The sequence below is a fragment of the Tenrec ecaudatus genome, chromosome X (assembly GCF_050624435.1).
Source record: "Tenrec ecaudatus isolate mTenEca1 chromosome X, mTenEca1.hap1, whole genome shotgun sequence".
Lineage (NCBI taxonomy): Eukaryota > Metazoa > Chordata > Mammalia > Afrosoricida > Tenrecidae > Tenrec > Tenrec ecaudatus.
Window position 1 is genome coordinate 61,002,846 of NC_134548.1, and position 20,754 is coordinate 61,023,599.

Consider the following 20,754-nt stretch of genomic DNA (forward strand, 5'->3'; position numbering starts at 1 on the left):
AGCAAGAAAACGAAGCATCAAGGTCCCCAGGGAATGCCAAAGGATGACTTTGGGGCCAGTACTTGGTACACCAACAGACTGGACTGGAAAACACTCTTAAAGGCCAACAAACTTGGACTATCTAGGTTAACGAACGGTCACTTGGACTATGTAGGTAACCTAACGGGCACTTGGACTGTCTAGGTTACCTAGCGGGCACTTTGACTATCTAGGTTAACTAGCAGACCTTGGACTATGTAGGTTAACTAGCGGGCCCTTGGACTATGTAGGCTAACTAGCGGGCTCTTGGACTATCTAGGTTACCTAGCGGGCACTTGGACTATCTATGTTAACTAGCGGGCACTTGGAATATGTAGGTTAACTAGCGGACACTTGCACTATGTAGGTTACCTAGCAGGCACTTGGACTATCTAGGTTAACTAGCGGGCACTTGGACTATCTAGGTTAACTAGCGTGCACTTGGACTATGTAGGTTCCCTAGTGGGCACTTTGACTCTGTATGTTCCCTACGGACACTTGAACTAGGTAAGTTAACTACCGGGCACTTGGACTATGTAGGTTAAATAGCGGGCCCTTGGACTATCTAGGTTACCTAGCGGGCACTTGGACTATGTAGGTTAACTACCGGGCACTTGCACTATCTAGGTTTCCGAACGGGCATTTGGACTATGTAGGTAACCTAGCGGGCACTTGGAGAGTCTAGGTTACCTAGCGGCACTTGGACTTCTAGGTTAACGAACGGGCACTTGGACTATGTATGTTGCATAGCAGGCAATTGGACTCTCTAGGTTAGGTAACGGGCACTTGAACTATCTAGGTTTCTTAGCGGGCACTTGGACGATCTAGGTTAACTAGAGGGCACTTGGACTATCTAGGTTAACTAGCGTGCACTTGGACTATCTAGGTTTCTTAGCGGGTACTTGGACTATGTAGGTTAACTAGCGGGCCCTTGGACTATGTAGATTAACTAGCGACACTTGGACTATCTACGTTAACTAGCGGGCCCTTGGACTACGTAGATTCCCTAGCGGGCATTTGGACTATATAGATAACCTAGCGGGCATTTTGACTTTGTAGGTTACCTAGCGGCACATGGACTATCTAGGTTACCTAGCTGGCACGTGAACTATCTACGTTATAGCGGGTTCTTGGAGTATGTAGGTTACCTAGCTGGCTGTTGGACTATCTAGGTTACCTAGCGGGCACTTGGACTATCTAGGTTAACTAACGGGCACTTGGACTGTGTAGGTCCCCTAGCGGGCCCTTGGACTATGTAAGTTCCCTACCGGGCACTTGGACTATGTAGGTTCCCTAGCGGGTATTTGGACTATATAGGTTACCTAGCGGGAACTTGGATTATCTAGGTTACATAGCGGGCACTTGGACTATCTAGGTTAACGAACGGGCACTTAGACTATGTAGGTAACCTAGCGGGCACTTGGACAGTCTAGGTTACCTAGCTGGCACTTAGACTATGTAGGTCAACTAGCAGGCCCTTGGACTATCAAGGTTAGCTAACGGGCACTTAGATTATGTAGGTTACCTAGCGGGCACTTGGAGTATGTAGGCTAACTAGGGGGCCCTTGGATGATCTAGGTTACCTAGCGGGTAACTGAACTATCTAGGTTAACTAGCGGGCACTTGCTCTATCTCGGTTACCTAGTGGGCACTTGGACTATGTAAGTTCCCTAGCGGGCACTTGGACTGTCTATTTTAACTAGCGGGCACTTGGAATATGTAGGTTAACTAGCGGACACTTGCACTATGTAGGTTACCTAGCAGGCACTTGGACTATCTAGGTTAACTAGCGGGCACTTGGACTATCTAGGTTAACTAGCGTGCACTTGGACTATGTAGGTTCCTTAGCGTGCCCTTGGACTATCTAGGTTACGTAGCGGGCACTTGGACTATCTAGGTTACCTAGCGGGCACTTGGACTATGTAGGTTAACTAGAGGACACTTGGACTATCTAGGTTAACTAGCGGGCACTTGGACTATGTAGGTTAACTAGAAGGCACTTGGACAATCTAGGTTAACTAGCGGGCACTTGGACTATCAAAGTTAACAACTGAGCTCTTGGACTATGTAGGTTACCTAGCGGGCACTGGGACAATATAGGTTACCTAGCGGGCACTTTGACTATGTAGCTTACCTAGTGGGCACTTGGACTATCTAGGTTAACGAACGGACACTTGGAATATGCAGGTAACCTAGCGGGCACTTGGACGGTCTAGGTTTCCTAGCGGGCACTTGGACTTCTAGGTTAACGAACGGGCTCTTGGACTATGTAGGTTGCCTAGCGGGCACTTGGACTATCTAGGTTAGGTAACGGGCACTTGGACTATCTATGTTACCTAGTGGGAACTTGTACAATGTAAGTTACCTAGCGGGCACTTGGATTATCTAGGTTACCTAACGGGCACTTTGACTATCTAGGTTACATAGCGGGCACTTGGACTATGTAGGTTAACTAGTGAGCACTTGGACTCTAAGTTACCTAGCGGGCACTTGGACTATCTAGGTTACCTAGCGGGCACTTGGACTATCTAGGTTACCTAACGGGCCCTTGGACTATGTAGGTTTCCCAGCGGGCACTTGGACTATCTAGGTTAACGAACGGGCACTTGGACTATGTAGGTAACCTAGCGGGCACTTGGACAGTCTAGGTTACCTAGAGGGCACTTGGACTATCTAGGTTAACGAACGGGCACTTGGACTATGTAGGTTACCTAGCGGGCACTTGGACTATGTAGGATCCCTATCGGACATTTGGACTACTTAGGTTAACTAGCGGGCACTTGGACTATCTAGGTTACCTAGCTGGCACTTGAACTATCTACGTTGCCTAGCGGGTTCTTGGAGTATGTAGGTTACCTAGCGGGCTGTTGGATTATCTAGGTTACCTAGCGGGCACGTGGACTATGTAGGCTCCCTAGCGGGCCCTTGGACTATGTAAGTTCCCTAGCGGGCACATGGACTATGTGGGTTTCCTGGCGGGCATTTGGACTATCTAGGTTACCTAACTGGCACTTGGACTATGTAGGTTCCCTAGCGGGCACTTGGATTATGTTGGTTCCCTATCGGGCAGTTGGACTATGTAGGTTAACTAGAGGGTATTTGGACTATGTAAGTTACCTAGCGGGCACTTGGGCTATGTAGGTTCCCTATCGGGCACTTGGAGAATGTAGGTTAACTAGGGGCACTAGGACTATGTAGGTTACCTATCGGGCACTTGGAGAATGTAGGTTAACTAGGGGCACTAGGACTATGTAGGTTACCTAGCGGGCCCTTGGACTATCTAGGTTACCTAGCGGGCATTTGGATTATGTAGGCTCCCTAGCGGGAATTTGGACTATATAGATTACCTAGCGGGCAATTAGACTTTGTAGGTTATCTAGCGGGCACTTTGACTATCTAGGTTACCTAGCTAGCACTTGAACTATCTACGTTACATAGCGGTTACTTGGAGTATGTTGGTTACCTACCGGGCTGTTGGACTATCTAGGTTACCTAGCCAGTACTTGGACTATCTAGGTTAACTAACGGGCACTTGGACTATGTAGGTTCCCTATCGGGCCCTTGGACTATGTAAGTTCCCTAGAGGGCACTTGGACTATGTGGGTTCCCTAGCGGGCATTAGGACTATCTGGGTTACCTAACGGGCACTTGGACTGTGTAGGTTAACTAGCGGGCTTTGGACTATGTAGGTTACCTAGCGGACACTTGGACTATGTAGGTTCCCTATCGTTCACTTGGAGAATGTAGGTTAACTAAGGGGCACTAGGACAATGTAGGTTACCTAGCGGGCCTTGGGACTATCTAGGTTACCTAGGGGGAACTTGGACTATGTAGGTTTACTATTGGGCACTTGGACTATCTATGTTACCTAGCAGGCACTTGGACTATGTAGGTTAACTAGCGGGCACTTGGACTATCTAGGTTACCTAGCAGGCACTTGGACTATGTACGTTTCCTAGCGGGTACTTGGACTATCTATGTTAACTAGCGGGCACTTGGACTATGTAGATTCCCTATCGGGCACTTGGACTATGTAGGTAACCTAGTGGTCACTTGAACTGTCTAGGTTACCTAGCGGGCATTTGGACTATGTAGGTTAACTAGCGAGCTCTTGGACTATCTAGGTTAACTAGCGGGCACTTGGACTATTAGGGTCCCTAGCGGGCATTTGGACTATATAGGTTACCTAGCGGGCACTTGGACTATGTAGGTTAACTAGCGGACACTTCGACTATCTAGGTTAGCTAACGGGCAATTGGACTATCTAGGTTACCTAGCGGGCACTTGGACTATGTAGGTTCCCTAGCGGGCACTTGGACTATTTAGGTTACCTAGCAGGCACTTTGACTATCTAGGTTAACTAACGGGCACTTGGACTATGGAAAGAAGTGCCTAATGGTCACCAGGACCCATGGTTAATCCAGGCGTGGTCATCTGATTCCAATCGATCAGACCTAGCTATAAATCACTTATATGTCTGGGTAATTAAAAGCAAATATAAATTTTCAAAAAAAATAACGTTGCATGGGATAGAAAGAGAATACATAACAACATCAGACATAAATATGCCTCAAGACAAACTCATTGTGCACATCCAGAATACATAATGGCTCTTGCTAAGATGCATTTCCCACTAGACCCTACCCCAAGCCAGTAAAAGCCAGAAACTCTACAGTAAACTGTGGATTGTACTACTCTGAAATGGGAGCTGTGTCTCTAGACCTAATTTGGGGCTGTTCGTGCTGAGGACTCACCAATACCTGCTGCAGTGACAACAGTCCAGGTGAGAATAAGGAAATCTGGATGACAGCCAGGATATAGGAGCACTGAGACCTCAAATTGCTTCTAGGCGAGCATGGCCTAATGGGCTTCCATTTATGCACCTCTGGCAGGAGGAGTTTGTTCTGGAAAGTAATGGTTTCTAAGGAAGTATTTCTTAAACTTTCACATGCATGCACTTACCCAGGTTCCTGGAAATCGGGCTGGGGGGCAGATTCTGATTTTGTGGGTTCAGGGTGGGGGGTCTAGGATCCAGCAGTTCTAGAGGCCCTGGTACTCTTGGGCTGTTAACCACAAGGACAGTAGTCCTAAACCACCAGCCACTCCTTGGGAGAAATATGAGGCTGTAGACTCCGGGCAAGAGTGACAGTCTGGGAAACCCACAAGGGCAGTTCTACCCTGTCCTGTAGGGTCACTATGAGTCAGCATCAACTCGATGGCATTAGCATGGGAGAAGCTAATGCTGATGTTGCTGGTTCCTTGACCTATCATACTTTGAGTGGCAAAGTCCCAAGGGCCTTCCCGGATGTGATGGCCAAAAGCAGTAGTGTTCACCCTTGGTCATACTTTGGAATCCCTTAGGAGCTTTCAAGCCTCCCATTGGCCTGGCGCCATCCCAGACCAATGAAGCAAGACTTAGTGGAAGCAGGATTCAGGTCACGGTCAGTGAGAAAGCCCCCTTGGCAATGCCAACGTACAGCCAGTGCAGAGTCGAACTGGTCGACGACTCCACATGACTCCATATACTTTGGTGAAGCCAGCTGTTTGGGCAAGGTTTTCAGAGTTACCACCCATGTAGACTTGTTGGTGATAGTGCATTAAATAGAGCACATGCAGTGCATTGCATGAGTGTCCTATGTCATGCAACCACACCAGGGGTATGTTGAGCCAATTTCTCTGGGAGACCAAGGGTGTTGGCTCCATCCTGAACGTTGGCAGGGTAATGGACTGACACAGAGGAAACTCATTCTCTTTGTGGTGGTGCACTAATGGGTTCTTCACAGAAGGCCAAGTCCATGGCTGCAGATGCTCACGGGGCTGAGGGAGCAGGTCAAATCCTAAGTCCGAGGTGGGTGTTTGCATATTTACATGCCCTCACTGCCATCAAGTCCATTCCAACTCACAGGCCCATGGGACTGAGTAAAATGGCCCCCGTGGGTTTCTGAGACTGTGATTCTTTAGAGGAGTAGAAAATCTCCTCTTTCTCCAGAGGAGCGGTTGGTCATTCAAACTGCTGACCTTGAGATTAACAGTCCAACTCCTGACCACTCTTGCCGTCAGAATTCTATTTATTTACACAAGTATATATATATCCTTTCCCAAAAGAACTCCACATTTTCAAATCATTCTTGACACTCATGGCCTTTTTTCCTTTATAGCCATGCCTTTGGTTGAAACACAGATATAAGAGAAATATTTATCTACTTATAGGGGTACAAAAGTAGCTTTGGTGGCATAGTGTTTGCATGTTGGGCTGCTAACACCAAAGTCAGCACTTTGAAACCACCAGCCACTCCGTGGGAAGAAGAGTCTGTCTACTCCCATAAAGAGTTACAGTCTCAGAAACTCACAGGGACAGATCTACTCTGCCTCATAGGGTCACTATGAGTCAGCATCACCTCCCTGGCAGTGAGGTAGATTTTGGTTTCATAGAGATACAAGTCAGTCCTGAGCTGCTAAAGACAAGGTTGGCAGTTTGAACCCACCAGCTGCAGAGAAAGAGGAGGCTTTCTATTCCCATAAGGAGCTACAGTTTCAGAAATACCCACAGGGGAAATTTTAACCTCTCCTGTAGGATCAATATGAGTCAGAATCAACTTATCGGTGGTGAGCAAGTGGAGGGGACCCTAAACAGGTTCCGGTGGACCTTAAGAGTTCTACTAATTGTGCATGCTCTGTAAAATGTAAACCAAGATTTTACTTTTGCAAACATTATTTTTTCTAAACACGTCTAACTGTGAAACTATACTCGCATGCGGGTCTTTGAACCTGGTCAGTGGTCTGGGGAAGTGAAGGGGCCTGACATCCTTTGTTGTTGTTAGTGCTGTCCAGTCATTCTGACATCACAGGGACCTTCTTTGCAACACAAGGCAGCACTGCCCGGTCCTTTGCCAGCCTCAGGGGTAGTATGCTGGAGCCCATGGTTTCAGCTACCGTGTCCTCCAGTTCACCAAGGAGTTTCCTCTTTGTGCTGCTTACTAAACCCGTTTCTAAGGAGTCCATTCCAACTCACGGTGACGCCGTGTGGGTCAGCACCACGGGACCCCACATAATGCCTTATACCATATATATATATATATATATATATATATATATATATATATATTGTGCATAATGCCTTATACCTGGTCCCTTTGGCACCTTGTGATCGCACAGGCTGGTGTGCTTATTCCATGTGGGCTTTTTTGCTTCTGAGCCAGATGGCCGTTTGCTCACCTTCAAGCCTTTAAGACCCCAGACACTATCTCTTTTGATAGCCTCTGGCCTTTACTTTGGGGTCTTCGGTCCCTGCAGAGTGGACACATGCCTGCTGTGCGGGTATGGGACGTGTCGGAGCGCAGCCTGGTGGCGGAGCTTCAGGAGCATAAGTATGGCATGGCATGTGTGGCCTTCTCATCCAGTGCCAAGTACATTGTCTCAGTGGGCTACCAGCATGACATGATCGTCAATGTCTGGGCCTGGAAGGTGAGTGGGCTGCTGGCCTCAGGACAGGCGGGGCCGGGAGGGGAGCCAAGAAACTGCTGACCGGTGGCCTTTACTTCCGCCTGCTGGCCTCAGTCCCTTTCTAGAGAACTCTGAGCAGAAAGGAGCAACTGGGTATCTAGGATGCTGAAGAAGGGGCAGAAGGAGAGGTCAAGTTCACAGCTTGTCTAACCTTCAGTGTGTAAGTTTCTTTTCCCTCAGCTCCTAGAAGCAGAGCCTTGATTTCCCTTGACTTTCTCTCCAGAAAAACATTGTAGTGGCTTCCAACAAGGTGTCCAGTCAGGTGACAGCAGTATCCTTCTCTGAGGACTGCAGCTACTTTGTCACTGCAGGCAACCGGCACATCAAGTTCTGGTACTTCGATGACAGCAAGCCCTCAAAGGTGAGGCAGCAAGTAGCCACTAGGGTGGGGTCTGCCCAGATATGTTCCACCTGCGCCCCCTTCTGCATGCTCAAAAGCCCCTTGGAAGTCTCAGCTGGGCCAGGTGCTATGTCAATATGCAAGGGAAGCCTTCTCCCTCCCTCCCCAGGGCCTGCTTTCCAGGGGGTAGCCTGCAGGGTGTGTGGGTGGCACCTGTGGTGGGTCTCCACAGGTGAATGCCACTGTACCCCTGCTGGGCCGCTCCGGGCTGCTGGGGGAACCTGCGGAACAACCTGTTCACTGATGTAGCCTGTGGCCGCGGGAAGAAGAGTGACAGCACCTTCTGTATCACATCCTCAGGGCAGCTGTGCGAGTTCAGTGACCCGGAGACTGTTGGACAAGTGGGTGGAGCTGAGTGTAAGTGAATGCTTTGTCGGCACCCTCCCGTCTGTCACCTCCGGGCTCCAGGGCACCTGAGTCTGCATGCACGCTGGGGGAGGCCCCAGGCGGAGGAAGGTGTTTGGGAACCTCTCTGCTTGCTCGCCCTCTCTGTCTCTGCCTCTTCCTCTGCTTTCCTCTTCTGCTCAGCACACAGACAGCATCACAGTAAGTGTGCTGGCCCTGTCCGCTGCCTCTGCTGCCTTTCTCTGGGCCGGCCTTTTCTGGGTGTGTCTTTGCCCAAACCTCAGGTGCCTTATAAGGAAGGCTTGCTGACTCCTTCCCCCTAATTGCACGGGGCTGTGGGCCCTCTGGCCAGCTGCTGTTAGAGGGAGGGGCATTGAGGGGCTCTGCCCAGGGCAGCTGGCCTGCCTTGCGCTTGTCCTTGCCTCTTGGCTCATGGCTGTTGAGGTGTCCGGTGAAGGAGTGGACAGACGCCCTTGCTGACTGTGGCTTCTGTGCTCACAGACCACAGTGGCCCACTGCATCTCGGTGAGCCAGGACTACATCTTCTGCGGCTGTGCTGACGGCACCGTGTGCCTTTTCAACCCCTTCAACCTGCACTTCCTCAGCACGCTGCCCCGGCCCCATGCCCTGGGGACAGACATTGCCAGCATCACAGAGGCCAGGTGAGCGGTGTGGGTGGGCCCCTGAGTCCTGTCAGAGCCCCACTCTGTGCCAGGCCGTCCCTGGCATGCTGCAAGGAGAGGAGGGCACACATAGACCTCTGGGAAGACCCTTGCAGTCAAGCACAGGTGGGTCTTTTAGCATTTGTTGCTCACTGTGGGCAACCGTGGTAATCTGAGTCTGCAGTGTGGTAAAGCATTGTCCTGTAAACACCACAGCTAGGACAGACGGGCAGTTCCTTAGGGTTTCTGAGAGAGGCTGGAAACCTGACGGAGCAGGCCTTTCTCCCTCAGGGTGGTCCTGGGTAGCAGCTAAGGTAGGAGGGTCTTATTGTAGCCTCGGGCCTTGGGTTGGGTGATTGCAGGAAGTGAAGTTTTGCTCTGGTTTCAGTGCTGTCAGGAAGCGGGGCAGTTCTGCAGTTGGGTATATTAATTTCTCATTCAGGGAAGGAGTGGGCTAAATCTGCAAATGGCAGGAAATGATATATGACCATGACTGGTTTGCACAGTGCCCTTCCTTTTCGTCTGACGTGAGTCTAGAAGGGCCTGACATCTGCTTGGCTGCATCACGGCCACACACTGTCCCCGCCTGATGTTGGGGGCTATGAAATAGCTTGTGTTCTTTTGCAGAGCCCCATGGCAAGGAATGCCAGGCCAGCCGCTGCGTTCTTTCTCCAGTGACTGCTGGCCAACCTGCTGCTCCTCCCTTTAGTGCCCCTTTTCATTAGCGCTAACTCACCAGTTTGCCCTGTCTGCCCTGGACACCCTGACCCCCTCTTTCCTCAGTCGCCTTTTCGCTGGAGTGGCCAATGCGAAGTATCGGGACACCATCACCTTGACCTTTGATCCTGCAAATCCGTGGCTGTCTTGTGTGTACAATGACCATAGTACTTATGTCTGGGGTGTGAAGGGCCCCAAGAAAGTGGGCAAGGTGTATTCAGCTCTGTATCATTCCTCCTGCGTCTGGAGTGTAGAGGTACGTGGGCCAGGTCTGCTGAGACTGACCGTGTTTCCTGGCCTACCATTAGGAGCTGGGGTTCCTCAAGTGTGGAATTTGTTTCCTCCAGCACCCTTGCTCCCCAAGCTGTGCCCCTGGGTCCCTTCGTATCTGTTAATTGGCTCTGAGGATGGGAGGGGATTTTAGTGCTGACTCATCTCAGACGTTTTTCAGTATGCCCCTGTGCAGTCTTAGCTTGGCCTCTTTGGACATGTTCCTGAACTTGACCAAACCTTAGTTTCTGCAATTGTGAAATGACATACCTGATGCATTTGATTTTTACGAACAGGAGACAATGTAAGTGGGAGATTTAGAATGCCTAGTACTTACTAGGTGCTTGGTTAATGTATATTCCTTTACTTGTTAAAGACAAGAGCTAATCATTATGACTTGCTTGCTATGGGACAAGCCGTTGCCTCCAGGGGACAGGATGGGGGAACTTTAGGCCCCCAAGGACAGAGGTTCAGGAGGGTTTAGCTGAAAAGGGTTGGGGACAAAATTTATTATCTCCAAGGGAAAGATACTAACTTGACAATGAAGAAACGGCAAAACCCACCCTTAGCCAAGTCATTAAGGTTAACATCCCGTGGCAGCAGCATGAATCTGGTGAGAGGGTACACTGAGAGGTTTCAAAATGTTCCCAGAAAATGTTATGACTCTTAAGAACTCCCAATAAAATGTTGAACAACAACAACCAACGTTGATGGAAAGTTTCTTTTAGTTCTGTTTTTCCATGCAGCCTCCTCCTAGCATTGTGTCTGGTATTCTTGACCCAAATGTATAAGGAACTTAGGATAGTCATGAGGAAACATCAGGCAACCTTCATTTGAGGTACACCTGCCAGAGTAACTTATCACACTCTCCCAGGTGTCAGGGTAGGAAAGACAAGCAAAGACTGAAAGCCGTTCTAGACTGGGACAGATGACACCCATGTGCCGTGGGGGCTCCTGGGATCCTGGAGCAGAAGAAGTACATTCGTGGGATAAACAAACAAACTCATTGGCATTGGGTTGATTCCAACTCAGAGCAACCCCCGCTGGTGACATTTAAATAAAGTCTAATAATGTTGTACCAGTGTGACCTCCGTGGTCCTTATCACTGTGTACTGTAGTGCATAAAACATTAATACGAAGGGAGACCAGGTGAGAGAGTTGAATGTGACATATCTTGACTCATTTTTCTAAAGGTTCAACCCAAAAGGTAAAGTAAAACAGCTCTTGATGGAGAGGAAAAGGTGGAAGGGGATGGGTGATGATTCTTTCCCCCCGCTGCCTGGCACTGAACGGCCTCTCCTCTCTTCTCATTTTGCAGGGTCCACGAATTGCAGTTCCTGAGTGAAATGCTGAAGGTGGAGGCCCATGAGTCAGAGATTCTGTGCCTGGAGTACTCGAAGCCAGACACAGGTACCTGGCCCTGGCCTGGAATGGCCTTGAGTGAGCCCCTCCAGTCTGGCCAGAGCCACTGATACTTGTCCTGCCTCTTGACTATGGGGCTGATCGTTCTTTTGGCTACCAAAAGAGTTAGTGATCCTTCTTGATGTCTCTGAAGGCTTCTTGTTGTTTCTGAAGGCTTTGGGGAGGACTGCATCTCAACTCTGCCCGACTCCATGGCTCATGTGGCTTAAGGATGTGGGGCTCAGTTTCTCTGGGTGCTCTTTGCTGGGCACTCATGTTGGGCTGCGATCCACAAGCTCAGCAGTTTGAAACTACCAGCCGCTCTGCAGGAGAAAGGTGGGCCTTTCTACTCCTGTAAACAGTTACAGTCTCAGAAGCCCATAGGGGGTATTCACTATGAGTCAGCATTAACTTGATAGCAGCAGATTTGATTTTTGTAAAGTCTTTTTAAAGCCAACCAAAAGCTGAATCAGTGAAGAAGATCTGCTTTAGACATTGTGCTCTTTTAAAGAATAATCTGTCTGTGATCAGATTGACACAGGAACTTGGAAGGTTAGGTGAAAAGTTTAAGGGGCAGTGAGCTTATGTGTGTGATGGAAATTTGGAATTGGAAAAGGACAGTGAGAATGGCTACATAATTTCAGAAATATAATGAATGTTAGCAAATTGTACATGTAGAAATGATCGAATTGGTATATATTTTTGTGTGCATTGTTTTAGATCAGGGAGAAGACTCGAAGTTCAAATATAATTTACAGAGACCCCCTTGTTAAATCTTGAATGGGACAAAGTCCAGAAAAAACAAATCATCTGGTTGAGGGAGACCGTAAGCATGAGGCCATAATGGGGACTGAAGGATTCACAACAGCTCGGTCACATGGAAAACAAAGGAAGCCCCTTTAAAAGTCAAGTTCCCAGCAGATCAGACCATCACAGTTGGAAATGTGACTACAGAAATGGGAAAGGGACCATGATTGGAGTAAATACATTATTGCAGACTAGAAAAGTTTACAGGACTGGTTCAGGGCCCTCCAACCATCTTGGTCAGGGCATGAACGTGCAACCTCAGTACCCCAATTCCCATCAAGGGCATACTCAGGCAAGTTCTTGAGGGCTAGACTACTCCTCACCAGGCTGGCCAGAGGAGTGGGTGGAAGCAAACAAACTCTGCCTGAGGGCAAAGCATTTTACGTTGCTAGTTCAGAGTCATGGAGCTCTAGTGCCATAGAAGGTTATGGGTTGGGCGGCTAACCACAAGGTTTCACTCTTCAAAACCACCAGCCAGCTCCAGGGAAGAAAGATGAGGCTTTCTACTCCAATAAAAATATATAGTCTGGAGATAAAAAGCCCCAATGTAAGTTAACTGGGTTGATTCCTACTAGAGGGATAATGTGTGTGGGCCAGATGCTTGCAAGGTCCCTCAAGGCAATGCTGCCAGACTGCAGTCTCTGCTCCCTGCTGGTGGAGACAATGGATTGCTTTTCTCTAAAACTTGGAACCATTAGCTTGGTTCCAGTAGGTGGAGTTCACACCCTACTGATAATGGTTCATATGGAGATCCAGAAAACAGGTCAAAGTTAAGCTGCCATTCTAAATGTAGGATCCGCCCATTTTGTCACCTGTATACCCCCAATCCCTCCTCTTCCTATTGCATGTATGCCCCTAGACCACCCCTTCTCACCGCTGTATAACATAGTCCAAGTCCTTCCTGTGATGTATGTCTTTACCCTCCCGTTTCCAATTCCCCTTGTCCTCCTTCCCTTCCCCCTCTCTCCATGTGGACCACCAAGTGGGGCTGAGGCGAGCAATGCTACCATGATATGTGTGTGACTGCATTATTGTAAGATCTCTTCTATCTCTCATGCTCCCAATGACTTTAATATTTATATCTCAACCCTTTATGTTTCCAGGGCTTTCAATGACATTAGGCATCTTTTCAATGTTTATGAATCATGCTTATGAACCTCTCTTCTGTTAGTTGTCTGTGTGTATGCATTGCCTGTATTAAAAACATATAGAACCGAGCAATTTGTCTGGAAAAATAATTTATAGAAACTTTATGTTAGATTGCCATGCGTTTTGCATAGCCAATTGTTCTTTTAAAACACTTTTCTTGTCATTGTGATACCATGCTAAAAGGTAAAAACATCTGTATATAGTCAAATAGCTTTATCTTTCCTTTAAAGACATGAACCTTCGTGTCTTGCTTAAAGTTTCCACCTCACTAAAGCTAAATTGCTACCCTCGAAAATAAATCCCTCTAAGTTTTTAATGCTTTGAATATTTTATCGCTCTAATCCTCCTGGAGTTTATTTTTGAATGTAGTATGCTCCTTCCTTTGATTTCTTGTAAATTCAGCCAATTCAACCACTCATTAACCAAAGTATTCCTTTACCACTGGATTGTTTTGCCACCTTTGCTTTGCATAGCATATAGTTCTAAATTATATCCCAGACTACTGAATTATTTGCCAGAGTGGCTTTACTAATTGTACACTGGCATCACAACACGCGGGAGCTTCGGAAAGATCGTGGGAGAAAGGAATGAAAAGAGAAGATAATTTCCCATGAATTTTTGAAGCTTCCTCGTACAGGTGCTTTACAGTAAGTCGACATTAGGGTTTATAATCAATAAAAAATGCAACTGTGATCCAAGAATGAGGGGCGTGACATTTCCTGGTTGAGACAAAAGCGAACAGGCGAGCAGAATACGAAAAGAATTGGTTAACCGATGAAACTGCAGCCAAGTGTTAGCTGTTATCACAAAAATGAACACACAGAATATTCTTGAACTTGGAAGTGGGAACTTCAGCCTTTCAACGGCCATCGACGGTGCGGGGCAACATCCCCGCACTCCTACGCTCAGGAAGGGGGTTCTGGGGTCTGCGGCGCCGCGGGGCACAAGTGGGGCGAAGGGCTGCGAGGGAACGCCAAGGCAGAGGGGTCCCCGCGAGGCGGCTGCGGGCCGCTCCAGAAGGCAGGGGTCCGGGGGCTCTGCGGTCCCTCAGGACCCTCCAGGAGAGGCTCCAGAAAGGCAGCTGGAGGCCCCGGCCGGCCGTGCAGCTCGCTGGGAGGCGCGGGCGCACGTGCTCCGCTGGTCCGGGCGGCGGGGGCGGCTGAACGGGCCCTGGCCGTGGGCGGCGGGCGGCGGGCGGGCGCAGTGCGGCGCCGGGCAGGCGGGAGGTGACCGCGCGGGGCGGTCGCGGCGGCTGGGGCTACTGACGGCACACGGATCCGGAGCGCACTGCGCGGGGCGGGGCGCCGCGCAGGTGAGAGCGGCAGCGGACCCGGATGCGGCGCGGCTGAGGGCGGCCGAGGGCGGGGGGTCGCGGCGGCTAGCTCTTGGAGATCCCGGCCGGAGGCTCCGGCGCCGGTGCTGCGCTTCCTGCCGGCTCGAAGAACGAGCCCGAGCCTGGCCGCCCTCGGGATGCCTTGCTGAGGCTCCGCTGGACGTCCCCAACAGGGGGCGGGCGGGGCGGGGCGCATTGGGGCGCCTCCTGAGGGCGCCTCAGCGGAGAGCGGCGTTGGCACCGGGGAGTCTACGCGGGCGGCCCAACCCGCCTGCCACTCAGGTGTCTTTTTGCACGGAAGTGAGTTTTAGGAGCGGGAAACCTGTGGTGGGCGTGACTGACGTGTTTTTAAATCATTTTCTATACATTTAAAGCTGTAAAGGCAAAACTTCATGATCCAATTAATATAGCCAAAAATTCAGGCTTGATAGAAACATTTAGAATCCAGCCACTGGGGGTAAAGTCCCCTTATTCCCATCTGTTATTGGAGGAAGGTATGAGAGAGATTGGATACTGCGGTGGGAAGAAATAGAGCCAAATAGGAATGTCTGCTTCTATAGGGAGAATGTATCAGCCATGCGCTCACTTTAAGGCAGCACAGCTTTAAGGGAGAATCTGTGGAAATGATAGATTACCGCAGGAACATGAACTAGGAGTATATCTCCAACTAACAGAGTGGTGGTCTTCCAGCCATGGAACATTAGTCTCCCAGATTCCCTCTGTACCAGTCAGGGAATAAATCCCAGTATTATTTCCCTTGGTGCTAGTATCCCACATTTCCCCTCTCTGCATTATGTTTAAGATTCAATAGTGTCACGGAGGCAACATGGTCTCTTTTCATATCTATTAGCTTCCTATAGAAGTGACATGAGACTGCAAGCATCACAATTATGATAAAAAACACAGTCAGACTGGAACTTAAGCTATGTGAAGTACTTTGCCCCCAAGCTCGCGGGTCCAACCCTTCCATTGCTACTCCTCAATTGCTTAATCACATCAGAGCCAGGAGAAGCCTCAAGCTTGTCTTTGAATGTATAGAAAATATCCTTTTTAAGCTGATCAATATCTAATGAAATGTTTCCCTTAAACCCTTGCAAATGTTTCCTAATCAAATTCCAATCATGCAATGTCTTATTATAAGGATAAGTGGTTATACAGAAATCAGTTACATTCCAATCACATTATAGCATTGACAAATTCAAAATCTTGACCTTTCAGCAAAGCAGTCTGCAGTAATATTCCAGTCACATTGTATAAAATGTTCAGTTATGATAGCATCCCAGAGTGTCTCTTAGACAGCGTCAGCAATGGAAGAAATATCTCAGCAGTCAGCAGTCGCCATTCTCAGGAATCTTCGAGGTCTTCTTGCCGTTTTGAATAACTTCAATAACAGTGACCCGCTTTCTTCTGGGCCTTGCTGGCTGAAGAGAAATCCACCTATCTCCTTTGCCTGTGAAAATATAAAGAAATAGCCCCTCTCTTTGGGGTATCATTAACCTGAAAAAAGGATTTATGATTAATATTGGTTGGCCTCTCCATCTCTTCCTTGTCCATCTTTCTCCAAAGGTGGTTGCGTCCTTTTAAAGGGAGTCCATCAGTTTTATTCTGTAAAAAACATACATGCATAGCCTTTTCTCCAGGTGAATGGACCTGGATCCCAAACACAGTTTCCATCATCCTCAGATTTCTTAGGATCAATTTTCTCTGTAGAATTGAAAACGTGTTTATCTTCCCTAATTTTATTACAAGCTTTTAGTAAGGAGAAAAATTTTTTAGTTAAAATGAGTAAATGAACTTTGTCACACATAAGATTCCTCTTCTCCTCCTTCTGTTTTAACAATTTAAATAGTAAAGCATTGCTAGATCTTGAACCAGTAAAAGTACTAGTTAGATAACCTTCATTGTTATGTAAATACTGGCTCCCATCCCTCAGAGAATTAAGAGAGCTAACTAATTGGGAGAACTTCTTATCATACTTTGAAAGACTGAAAAAATTCTTAATAAATTTGTTCAGCTGATCTTGAAGTAACTTACCAAGCAGACATTTTTTCTCCAGGCTTACCAATAAGGTTATAGGCTCAATTGAGCCGTTTTGCCTTTCAGGCTTCTCACACTGTATGATTTTACCTTGCAATATTCTGTCTTGGTTAACTTCACTCATTCCCTCTATGCTGGCTTTAGGGGAAGTTAATGGGAGGGCCTTAGGCCCCCCTGAATGCCCTAAGGAAATGACCCGGCATCCACAGTTAACAAACCTTTTTCCTTCCATTTCTAATTCCATGTGGGGGCGCTGTTTCTCCACAACAGCAGTCCAGAAGACTGCTTGATTTATAGGGTGGTCAAACTTCTCAAGTACTCTTTCCTGATAGGTATAAATTTTTACTCTAGAAATGCAAGGAAGGGAAAATTGGCTTAAGCGATCCTACATTTTTACAAACCATGGTATATCAGAACTCATTACTGCCTTAATTTCTTCTTCACAATCCTGACCAATAACTCCAGCAACACCTTGAGAATTTATGTTGGACTTTCTTTTTTTTTTTTTTTTGGACTTTCTTAATAAACTTCCTATAGTTCTTTTAGGTAGTGGACCCCAATTACTGCTCTTCGTTTCTGATTCAATCACAGTTTTGGGCTTTTTCTTACAACTCTTATCAACTCCAGTATCAATTTTAATTTCTTGAGTACTAAGGTTAAATCTTCCTGATAGAAACTGTATTAATCTTTCAATAAGAGGTCCCTGCTTTTGAGGATCAAGCTCCTGTGAAGGCTTCTGAGCCATCTCTTGGTTATTCAAACCAACTGCAGTGAGAACAGAGACTAGGTTTTTGCCTCTTTGGCTAGGTCTGTTCTCCTGCTGTGAGGCTGCTAGATAAAGGCGATTTCTCTCAAAGATCTTCTTTGCTCCAGTAGGCAGACACCTTGCCTACCACGCTCTGCTATGAGGGCTCTGCATCAAGCTTCTTCCACTATTTTCCCGCCGGGAAGTCTTTGCTAATGGCGACCCTTCACTGTTGATTTTTGAACGACATTGGCTCGCCCAATGAGTTCCCTTCCTACAATGGAGGCAGAGTTCAGGTTCGTTTAAACCCGATCTCCATGGTCCTGGCCCATGCTCTGACATTGGCCGCAGCCTGCTCTGCCTACACTCTTTTGAAGATGACTTGTCTTCCCACAACTAAAGCACTTTCTTCCAGGTCTGATATAGTTTGCCAATGAAGCTGCCATGAGGTCTGCCTTGTATTCCTCTGCCTCTACATTCCTGCATATCCTAAAATAACCCAGCAAAGTGCCCTGTTCGCTGTAGGGATGCAAGGCATTTTTACAGTGCTTATTAGAGAAATCATAAGATAGCTTGTGCACTAGGTCTCTTACTGCCTGAACATTCTTCACACATTTGGAAATAGCATCTTCCAGTCGGGACACAAAGTCAGCGTAACGCTCATCATATTCTGTTGTCTTATAGCCCTGTAACGCGGCGTTCTCTCTTCTGATGGAATTATCTTTTCCCAGGCCCTTAAGCAAACCTCATGTATCTGTCCTATTGTCTGTTCAGTAAACTGTAGTTGAGACTCAACTGTAATATAATTTGCATCCCCTAGCAATTGATGAATTCCTATATCTATCCCATCCTCAGCATTCTTCCCAGCTCTTGCAAGGGCTGCTTCCTTCCATAGCATTTGATATCACAAGCATTCTGAAGAGTAAAGACAAATTCTCACTAAAGCTTTCCAATCTGTAGGGGTCCAGCTGTCAGACTCTGCTAGAGCCCTTATCATGCTAATTACAAAATGTGAGTCTGGGCCCTAGTCATTGATTGCCTGCTTGAGATCTTTTAGCAACTTAAAAGGCAAAGGCACTGTGAATTCCTTTTGGTTCTAACAGGATAAGACATCTTGCATTCTAAATCTTCTTCTGCAATCCCTCTTCCTACTCTGGAGAGTAAAGGTGCTTTCCTATACTTTGCTTCTTTACGTCTATTCTCTGAGCTACTCTTTTCAATCTGGATATCTTGGAGTTCCACTTCCTGAACTTCACCTTCTGTGCTAGCTCTCCTAGTTTGCATTTCTTTGGAGCTAATCTCTCTACCTTCAGGGCTGGCTTGCTTGATTGTTTTACAATCTCTGGCCTTTCTTACACTAAATTCCAGCAGGAGAGCAGTTGCTTTTACTATGTCCCCTTCTGACTCAGGCTCATTCTTTTAGCTCTGCCTAAAATCTTCTCATCTGCCTGAAACCCGTTCTCACTGCTTCTCATCTGATTTAAATTTGGGCATCTTAGACGTTGCCTGTTCTGCTTCTTGGCTTTCTCTACCTTTGAAAGCAAGGGAGCTTCCTGGGATTGTTTAATAGCCATGCTTTGGATCTTGCAATCCACTGCCTCTAGTACTGTATCACCTTTAAACCTTCGGAGTCTGCAGTCTCGCGAGAGCATACAGGCTTTGGCAATGAGGTTCTGTTCTAGAATTGGAGGCTTTAGATAACAAACCAATCCCTGCCTTTTCAGTTTTTCCTAAAGTTTCATAACCTAAATCATGCTTATTCACAGACACTTTAGCTTGCTTTTCTAGATTTGAATAGACACAAGACTTCTCACTAGACTGTTCATCCTTATTCTCTTCCCCTCCTGCAAAAGTTTTAAAACCATCTTAACTTGTACCCACAGAGACCACTTCTCCATAGGGATACTCTCCCCATCTCTGTGCTTCCTTTAAGTTGACAATGACCTCCTCCCAGGTCTCTAAATCAAAAGTTCCTTCCTCTGAGAACCATGAATTATACCTTTTTACTACTTTTAGAAAACATTGTATCTTTTTCTTCGTTACTTTTACACCTTGTCTTTTCAGTAAGTAGAGAGCATGGTACCATAAGTTTCAGGTTTACTTTTACCTTGCTCCCATTATCCTCTTTAAAATTCTAATTCACTATTTCCACTACTTCTCTGTCAATCCCCACACCGGATCCTCACTTCGCACAATTTTCAAATTCACTCTACGTACCAATGGGGCCATATAATTGTTATATGGGATATAACTCATATTGTCCCACGTTGTGCGCCATTTGTCTGGGGAAGCCCGCCTTGTGCTGGGGCTCCAGCCTCCAGCCCAGTCCTTGAGCCTCCTGCCTGGTCTCCATCCCACCTCCCTTCGTCCACACTGAGCGTGGACCTGGCTGGTAAGATCATGGCCATCCAGGAGGTGAGCATGCTACCATGAATTGTGTCTGACTGCATTATTGTAATGTCTCTTCTATCGCTCATGCTCCCGGTGACTTTAATATAATATTTATATATCTCAACCATACAATTGTGCTTATTGAACCCAAGATTACTGGTGGGGGGCTGGCACCCCAACTCATACCACAGTACATACCATTTGTCTAGTTCTTCAATGCTTCCTCTCCCGCTCACTCCCTCCAACTATCATGACCTCAGCTCTACCTTACAAAGCCGGCTAGACCAGAGCATGTACACTGGTACAGATAAGAACTCTCAACACACAGAATCCAGGACAGATAAACCCTTCAGGAACAGTAATGGAAGTAGTGATAACATGAGGGTAGGGATGAGATAGAGGGAACTGATAGCAATGATTGATGTATTAACGCTCACACCCCAGGGGGACAAGCAACAGAAACATTGGTGAAGTGAGACCTTGGACATTGTAAAATATGAAAGTATAATTTATCAAGGTTTCATGAGGGTGGGAGAGTGGGAGAGAAGGGGGGAAAAGGAGCTGATACCAAGGGGTCAAGTATAAAGAAAATGATGATGGTACCGTAGGTACAAATGTGCTTGATACAATTGATGTATGCATTGTTATAAGTGGTGTAAGAGCCCCCGATAAAATGACTTAATTTTTTAAAAGTGTTTAGGTAGATCTTGATGGAGGATAGATTGAGAAACAATAGTTTCAGAATTTGATAATTTTGCTTAATAATCAAACTGAAAACTCACTGCCATTGCATCTTTTGTGACTCACAGCAACCCTGACTTTCAGCAACCCTATTGGACAGGGTAGAGCAGCCCCTGTGAGTTTCTGAGACTGCAACTCTTTACAGGGGTAGAAAGCCCTAACGTTTCTCTCTCAGAGCGGGTGGTGGTTTTGAACTATGTGGGTAGCAGCCCAAGTGAAAACCACTATGCCACCA